The sequence below is a fragment of the Oncorhynchus masou genome, chromosome 32 (assembly GCF_036934945.1).
Source record: "Oncorhynchus masou masou isolate Uvic2021 chromosome 32, UVic_Omas_1.1, whole genome shotgun sequence".
Lineage (NCBI taxonomy): Eukaryota > Metazoa > Chordata > Actinopteri > Salmoniformes > Salmonidae > Oncorhynchus > Oncorhynchus masou.
The window spans coordinates 23464034-23473595 of NC_088243.1; the positions used below are offsets into that span (position 1 = coordinate 23464034).

The 9562-nt window shown below is 44.4% G+C and overlaps 1 pseudogene; it reads right to left on the reverse strand.

Moving 5' to 3' along the window:
* Positions 1–7370: 7370 nt before the first annotated feature.
* LOC135525723 (voltage-dependent anion-selective channel protein 2-like) lies at positions 7371–8196 on the reverse strand (annotated as a pseudogene).
* Positions 8197–9562: the final 1366 nt, after the last annotated feature.

Here is a 9562-nt window from a genome sequence, read left to right on the forward strand (position 1 = left end):
GCTCGCTTTGAGGACAATACAGTGCCAACGACACGGTCTGCTACCAAAACCTACACCGCAGCCAAAGTGAGAAAAGCATTTAAACGTGTTAATCCTCGTAAAGCTGCTGGCCCAGACAGCATCCTGAGTCGCGTCCTGAGAGCATGCGCAAACCAGCTGGTTTGTCAATCCTTATCCCAGTCTGCTGTTGCCACATGCTTCAAGAGGGCCACCATTGTTTCAGCTCCAAAGAAAGCTAAGGCAGCTGAGCTAAATGACTATCGCCCCGTAGCACTCACCTCCGTCGTCATGAGGGGCTTTGAGAGATTAGTCAAGGATCATATCATCTCCACCCTACCTGACACCCTAGACCCACTCCAATTTGCTTGCCGCCCCAATAGATCCACAGACGACGCAATCACACTGCAAACTGCCCTAACCCATCTGGACAAGAGGAATACCTATGTAAGAATGCTGTTCATCGACTACAGCTCAACATTTAACACCATAGTACTCTCCAAACACATCATTAAGCTCGAGACTCTGGGTCTCGACCCCGCCCTGTGCAACTGGGTCCTGGACTTCCTGACGGGCTGCCCCCAGGTGGTGAGAGTAGGAAACAACATCTCCACCCCACTGATCCTCAACACTGGAGCCCCACAAGGGTGCTTCCTCAGCCCTCTCCTGTACTCCCTGTTCACCCATGAGTGCGTGGCCATGCACGCCTCCAACTCAATCATCAATTTTGCAGACCACACTACAGTGGTAGACTTGATTACCAACAATGACGAGACAGCCTACAGGGAGGAGGTGAGGACCTTCGGAGTGTGATGTCAGGAAAATAACCTCACACTCAACGTCAACGTCAACAAAACAAAGGAGATGATCGTGGACTTCAGGAAACAACAGAGGAAGCACCCCCCTATCCACCTCGATGGGACAGTAGTGGAGAAGGTGGAAAGTTTTAGGTTCCTCTGCGTACACATCCCGGACAAACTGAAATGGTCCATCCACACAGACAGTGTGGTGAAGAAGGTGCAACAGTGCCTCTTCAACCTCAGGAGGCTGAAGAAATTCGGCTTGTCACCAAAAACACTCACAAACTTTTACAGTTGCACAATCGAGATGCATCCTGTCAGGCTGTATCACCGCCTGGTACGGCAACTGCTCTGCCTATAACCATAAGGCTCTCCAGAGGGTAGTGAGGTCTGCACAATGCAAGGTCAGAATGCAAGGTCAGTACAGGTGCATCAAAGTTGGGACCGAGAGACTGAAAAACAGCTTCTATCTCAAGGCCATCACTAACAGCCATCACTAACATTGAGTGGCTGCTGCCAACATACTGACTCAATCTCTAGACACTTTAATAATTCAAATGTGGATGTAATAAATGTATCGCTAGTCACTTTAAACTATGCCACTTTATATAATGTTTACATACCCTACACTACTCATCTCATATGTATATACTGTACTCTATACCATCTTGCCTATGCCGTTCGACCATCACTCATCCATGTATGTTTTTATGTACATATTCTTATTCATTCCTATACACTTGTGTATATAAGGTAGTTGTTGTGAAATTGTTAGATTACGTGTTAGATGTTACTACATAGTCGGATCTAGAAGCACAAGCATTTCGCTACACTCGCATTAACATCTGCTAACCATGTGCATGTGACAAATAAAATTAGATTTGATTAAAGAATTCTAGTCTATTTATAGAAACTTCTACTAAAGGACATTACTACATTTAGCTAACATTAGATAGTTAATCCAGAGAATCTTACCTTTGCCTCGATTCGGCTGTCTTGTCCAGATCATCATGGTATTTGTAGTTATTTTTGATAGCCACATTAGCATTTAATTTTTGGGGGGTTAATACAGGCAAATATGTTGATCAGTCACCTTGTCCTAGAGATGTACACGGTTATCAAAACACAAAACACAGCCCTTATTTTATGTGTTTCTACAAACCCTATGGGAAAAATGAATGGGGGGAAAAAGATTGCCACCATTTCCCTGTTTGACCTCTATGTTTTATGGGTATTATGACTCATACTGGGGTACTCTATTGGGATGTCAATTCTGGGGCATAATATCCTCAGATTACACAAGGGTCTGTTTAGAGGAGACCATTAAGCTACATCAACCTGACCAATGACCTCTTAGTCTCCTCTCGCTCTAACCAATGTTATAACATCCAGCCCATGATGCCTTCTGTTGTAGTATCCGCTACGCATGGTAACGAGAATCCACCTTCCCCATATCCCCCCTCGTTTTCTTTCCATTGCATCCCTATCAGTGATTGAATCAGGGTTGACTTACAAGCCTTGGTAAGATGAAGTTTGTCTTGGGCAAGTACTTATTAAACTCTCCCTCCTAATCAGCAGCAGCTGAGAACTCATCAGTCTCTATCCTACTCTCCTACATTCAGTGTACCAGGCAGATATATAGAGCACAATTATTTGTACATTTTATCTTGTGTAAAAACAGTACCAGTCAAACATTTTTGGACACACCTACTTTTTCTTTATTTGTACTATTTTCTACATTGTATAATAATAGGGAAGACATCAAACTATGAAATAACACACATGGAATCATGTAGTATCCAAAAAAGTGTGAAACAAGTCAAAATATATTTTATATTTGATTCTTCAAAGTAGCCACCCTTTGCCTTGATGACAGCTTTGTACGCTCATAGTTCACTATTATTCTACAATGTTGCAAATATTAAAAATAAAGTAAAACCTTGGAATGAGTAGGTGTGTCCAAACTTTTGACTGGTACTGTATATATTTGACTTGTTTAAGGACTTTATTGTAAAGGTAGACATACACAAGTGGACTTGGTTTCTGATCATTGTCCCAGTCATATAATTTATACACAGCTATGGGAAGGGGACCTGGAGGATACACTCAGTTAAAATAGGTCATCTTTTCCTTTCTAATCACACCCAGAAAATCCCATTTGGCGTTGTCGTGCAATTTACAGTGCCTTGCGAAAGTATTCGGCCCCCTTGAACTTTGCAACCTTTTACCACATTTCAGGCTTCAAACATAAAGATATAAAACTGTATTTTTTTGTGAAGAATCAACAACAAGTGGGACACAATCATGAAGTGGAACGACATTTATTGGATATTTCAAACTTTTTTAACAAATCAAAAACTGAAAAATTGGGCGTGCAAAATTATTCAGCCCCCTTAAGTTAATACTTTGTAGCGCCACCTTTTGCTGCGATTACAGCTGTAAGTCGCTTGGGGTATGTCTCTATCAGTTTTGCACATTGAGAGACTGAAAATTTTTCCCATTCCTCCTTGCAAAACAGCTCGAGCTCAGTGAGGTTGGATGGAGAGCATTTGTGAACAGCAGTTTTCAGTTCTTTCCACAGATTCTCGATTGGATTCAGGTCTGGACTTTGACTTGGCCATTCTAACACCTGGATATGTTTATTTTTGAACCATTCCATTGTAGATTTTGCTTTATGTTTTGGATCATTGTCTTGTTGGAAGACTAATCTCTGTCCCAGTCTCAGGTCTTTTGCAGACTCCATCAGGTTTTCTTCCAGAATGGTCCTTTATTTGGCTCCATCCATCTTCCCATCAATTTTAACCATCTTCCCTGTCCCTGCTGAAGAAAAGCAGGCCCAAACCATGATGCTGCCACCACCATGTTTGACAGTGGGGATAGTGTTCAGGGTGATGAGCTGTGTTGCTTTTACGCCAAACATAACGTTTTGCATTGTTGCCAAAAAGTTCAATTTTGGTTTCATCTGACCAGAGCACCTTCTTCCACATGTTTGATGTGTCTCCCAGGTGGCTTGTGGCAAACTTTAAACGACACTTTTTATGGATATCTTTAAGAAATGGCTTTCTTCTTGCCACTCTTCCATAAAGGCCAGATTAGTGCAATATACGACTGATTGTTGTCCTATGGACAGAGTCTCCCACCTCAGCTGTAGATCTCTGCAGTTCATCCAGAGTGATCATGGGCCTCTTGGCTGCATCTCTGATCAGTCTTATCCTTGTATGAGCTGAAAGTTTAGAGGGACGGCCAGGTCTTGGTAGATTTGCAGTGGTCTGATACTCCTTCCATTTCAATATTATCGCTTGCACAGTGCTCCTTGGGATGTTTAAAGCTTGGGAAATATTTTTGTATCCAAATCCGGCTTTAAACTTCTTCACAACAGTATCTCAGACCTGCCTGGTGTGTTCCTTGTTCTTCATGATGCTCTCTGCGCTTTTAACGGACCTCTGAGACTATCACAGTGCAGGAGCATTTATACGGAGACTTGATTACACACAAGTGGATTGTATTTATCTTCATTAGTAATTTTGGTCAACATTGGATCATTCAGAGATCCTCACTGAACTTCTGGAGAGAGTTTGCTGCACTGAAAGTAAAGGGGCTGAATAATTTTGCACGCCCAATTTTTCAGTTTTTGATTTGTTAAAAAAGTTTGAAAAATCCAATAAATGTCGTTCCACTTCATGATTGTGTCCCACTTGTTGTTGATTCTTCACAAAAAAATACAGTTTTATATCTTTATGTTTGAAGCCTGAAATGTGGCAAAAGTTAGCAAAGTTCAAGGGGGCCGAATACTTTCGCAAGGCACTGTATGTCCAAAGGAATCAGGCAAAGATGGGATATAAATAATACATGTAAAAAGCTATAATATAATTTGCTAGTAAGTGTGCAAAACGGCAACAGTTTGGGTTTGTCACATAATATAATGATAACATATATACATATATATATATATATATTTAAATTGATGTACATACACTACATGACCAAAAGTATGTGGACCTCTGCATGTCTGGCAGACATATCAGTGTGGATGATGGATCACCACCTCAAGCTGAACCTCGGCAAGACGGAGCTGCTCTTCCTCCTGGGGAAGGACTGCCCGTTCCATGATCTCGCCATCACGGTTGACAACTCCATTGTGTCCTCCTCCCAGAGCGCTAAGAACCTTGGCGTGATCCTGGACAACACCCTGTCGTTCTCAACTAGCATCATGGCGGTGGCCCGTTCCTGTAGGTTCATGCTCTACAACATCCGCAGAGTACGACCCTGCCTCACACAGGAAGCGGCGCAGGTCCTAATCCAGGCACTTGTCATCTCCCGTCTGGATTACTGCAACTCGCTGTTGGCTGGGCTCCCTGCCTGTGCCATTAAACCCCTACAACTCATCCAGAACGCCGCAGCCCGTCTGGTGTTTAACCTTCCCAAGTTCTCTCACGTCACCCCGCTCCTCCGCTCTCTCCACTGGCTTCCAGTTGAAGCTCGCATCCGCTACAAGACCATGGTGCTTGCCTACGGAGCTGTGAGGGGAACGGCACCGCAGTACCTCCAGGCTCTGATCAGGCCCTACACCCAAACAAGGGCACTGCGTTCATCCACCTCTGGCCTGCTCGCCTCCCTACCACTGAGGAAGTACAGTTCCCGCTCAGCCCAGTCAAAACTGTTCGCTGCTCTGGCCCCCCAATGGTGGAACAAACTCCCTCACGACGCCAGGACAGCGGAGTCAATCACCACCTTCCGGAGACACCTGAAACCCCACCTCTTCAAGGAATACCTAGGATAGGATAAAGTAATCCTTCTCACCCCCCTTAAATGATTTAGATGCACTATTGTAAAGTGGCTGTTCCACTGGATGTCAGAAGGTGAATTCACCAATTTGTAAGTCGCTCTGGATAAGAGCATCTGCTAAATGACTTAAATGTAAATGTAAATGGACCTGCTTGGTCGAACATTTCATTCCAAAATCATGACCATTAATATGGAGTTGGTCGCCCATTTGCTGCTATAGCAGCCTCCAATCTTCTGGGAAGGCTTTCCACTAGAAGATGGAACATTGCTCCGGGGATTTGCTTCCATTCAGCCACGAGCATAAGTGAGGTTGGGCGAGTAGTCTTGGCCCGCAGTCGCCATTTAAATTAATCCCAAAGGTGTTCAATGGGGTTGATGTCAGGGCTCTGTGCAGGCCAGTCAAGTTCTTCCACACTGGTCTCAACAAACCATTTCTGTTCTGTCCTCGCTTTGTCCACAGGGACATTGTCATGCTGAAACAGGAACGGGCCGTCCCCAAACTGTTGCCACAAAGTTGGAAGCACAGAATCGTCCAGAATGTCATTGTATGCTGTAGTGTTAAGATTTCCCTTCTAGGAAACTAAGGGGCCTATCCGGAACCGTGAAAAACCGCCCCAGACGTTTATTCCTCCTCCACCAAACTTTACAGTTGACACTATGCATTCGGCAGGTAGTGTTCTCCTGGCATCAGCCAAACCCACATTAATCCGTCAGACTGCCAGATGGTGAAGCATAATTCATCACTCCAGAGAATGCTTTTCCACTGTGCCAGAGTCCAATGGCATCAAGCTTTACACCTCTCCAGCCAACACTTGGCTTTGCTCATGGGGCGGCAGGGTAGCCTAGTGGTTAGAGCATTGGACTCGTAACCGGAAGGTTGCAAGTTCAAACCCCTGAGCTGACATGGTACAAATCTGTGGTTCTGCCCCTGAACAGGCAGTTAACCCATTGTTCCTAGGCCGTCATTGAAAATAAGAATTTGTTCTTAACTGACTTGCCTAGTTAAATAAAAAATTGTGATCTTAGGCTGCTCGGCTGTGGAAATCCATTTCATGAAGCTCCGGATGACCAGTTCTTGTTCCGGCAGTTTGGAACTCTGAGTGTTGCAACCGAGGACAGATGATTTTTACACGCTTCGGCGGTCCCGTTCTGTAAGCTTGTGTGACCTACAACTTCGAGACTGAACAGTTCACAGTCACTGAGCTCTTCACTAAGGCCATTCTACTGCCAATGTTTTTTTATGGAGATTGCGTGGCGGTGTGCTTTAATTTGTACACCTGTCAGCAATGCGTGTGGCTGAAATAGCCGAATCCACACATTTTAAGGGTTGTCCACATACATACTTGTGTGTGTATATATAGTGTGTCTTCATGTAACCCTCTTCGTATTGCCCAATGAGTATTGAGCCAAACCACTAAAGCATATGTAAAAGATGCAGAAGGAATACTCTATTTGAGGAGGATGTTTTTCACTAGTGGTACAACACTGTATAGGGCTACATGACTGACTAAATAGCAGACCTAGTAGTACTTGGCTACTGTAGAACACACAGGATGACTGACTACAAACCAACTGAAAGGAAATGACAGTGGCTAATGGTTTGGGGATCCATCTAACTGACAGAACTGAGGGCTATGTTATGTATGTTGTTGCTTTAGATTAGATTCATCCCTTTCCTTTGAGACATCCCTTAAGGGTTGTTTGGCTGGAATTACATCAGGCCAGATTATTCTGCTATTCTGTCAAATATTAAATATGACGACTTCACTAGACAGGTTAGCTAGATACTTATGCCTCTAGCTCCAGGCCCATTCCCAGTTTGTGGCCACCGGTGTTGCTGTACTTGCCATCGACCATTGCAGAGAGGGTGATTTTCATACCTGGCCGCAGTGTCTGGGTGTAGCTAACTCCTACGAACCTGGCATTGTTAACTTTAGCGGATATGAGGCACTGGAGTCCAGCTGGTACTTGGCAGCGATGCCAAAACAGATGCTGTTGCTGCCTGCTGTCCAGACAAGGTTCACAGCTGTCTCCAGCTTGTCATTCACCTTCTAGTAGATGGACTCTCCAAACTCTGTTCCATCACTAACATTGGTGTGTAGCTGTTAGTCTCCTGTCTTGTAGTTGACAGCAACGTTGCTCTGGGTCATTTTGGACTTGGCTGTGTCGAAGGTCATCTGGTAGCCAGCCAGCCATCCCTCATACCCGGCCACCGTTGCCCCGTGCATGGCCGGGCCTGCAAAGTCAGTCTACATCCACTCCCAGGTTGACGTATTCACACTTATAGGCAGTTTTCACCTTCCCACTCTTCTTGCCAGAATTTAGTGAGAATTGTGTGTTGAACATAAGTTCCGGTCCTTTGGTGGCCTGATCTTCAATGGTGATCTCAGTCCCCAGAGTGTGGTCTGTGGTCCACTTCTCTTTAAACGTCAGACCGTATTCACCCCATTTGTCTCCAGGTTGCCATTGACTTTGCTAGTGTCAGTGTTGGACGAGCCAGAGGTTTTGAATTCTACTCCATTTGAAGACTTGGTCTTGACATCAAGTTTCACTTATCCGAAACCATATACTTTGTTGAAGATGTCCTTTGCAGATATGATGGAGGGACAGACATACTTCTGGAAGTTTTGCAGGAATATTGTAACTTTGCTTCAGTTGCTTGGAGCTTTGCATTGGTGCAGATTGTTGTTTCCAGGCTGTATCTGACACCGCGACACAGTCCTGTGGTCCAGCTGGAGGGCGATGAAGGAGCGCAGAGTTCGCCACTCAGTTAACAGGCAGAGAGGGGTGAGAATGGAGAGAACGCAAGCAGGTGAAGAACAGATGTGAAAAGAGGTGCCGTGGTGATGAGGGGTGTTTGAAATGCAAGGCAGGCCGATTGAATGTTTTCGCTGCTTGTGAAAAGAGAAAGAAAGTAGGGATAAGGAAACAGGACGAGAAGGCGTACAGCTATTCTCCAGGGGTCTGTGCTTTTGTGAGGCAGCAGACAAATGCAAAGAACGTCAACACTCAACACATGTTCACAACCAACACACACTAATGCTGCAATATGTCTCCCCTTGAACACCAGTCTATGAGCTGTCCTAGTGGAACGCTTGTACACTGTGGGAGGGAGCGCTAAACTAAAGCAACACTGACACAGATATTAACTAGCTAATCACCACCATACAATCAGATCTAATCATTCTAAAGAAAGACATGTCCATAATTAAACATGCACTATGCATAAATCACTCTGCCATTTCCTGGTTGCTAAAATTCTAATAGTTTGCCTAATTTCAGTTTGTGACAAAATAAGCAGGTGTAGTGTTGAGAATCATTGTACCATCTAAATCGCCGTGAAATATATTTTCCATAACCAAAAGTATTGTATTTTCAGCTGTTTGAATCTGGTGTACAAAACCGAATGTAAGACTCAAAAACAAAGCACAGGAAGCATAGCAATAGGGCACATAGAACAGATCTACTGCTTGGTCGGGTCGCAAACCTTTCTTTTACAATCAAAAGGTTGTTTGTTTTTTTAACTGGTAATGCATGGGCAGTCATTTTCCCTCAAACACTCTATGGTCTCTGTGGAGGAGAACTGAACTGGCCTTGAACCTTGACACTAACCTACAGTATATTTCCTCTCTAGAACCCAGAGGACGGTTACAGCAGGTTGGAAGCGTTGGATCATGATAGGAGACCACCAGCAGCTGCCCCCTGTCATTAAGATCATGGCCTTCCAGAAGTACTCCAACACGGAGCAGTCCCTGTTCTCCCGCTTCGTACACCTGGGGGTACCCACCGTTGACCTGGATGACCAGGGACGTGCCCGTGCCAGGTGGGTTAGGCGCACTGGGGACATAACAGTGAATATGGTTAAAACAGAAATGCTCAGTACATATTGCATTGCATTGCTTGCTGTTTGGAGTTTTAGGCTGGGTTTCTTTTTAAGCACTTTGACATTTGCTGATGTAAAAAGGGATTTATAAATAAAA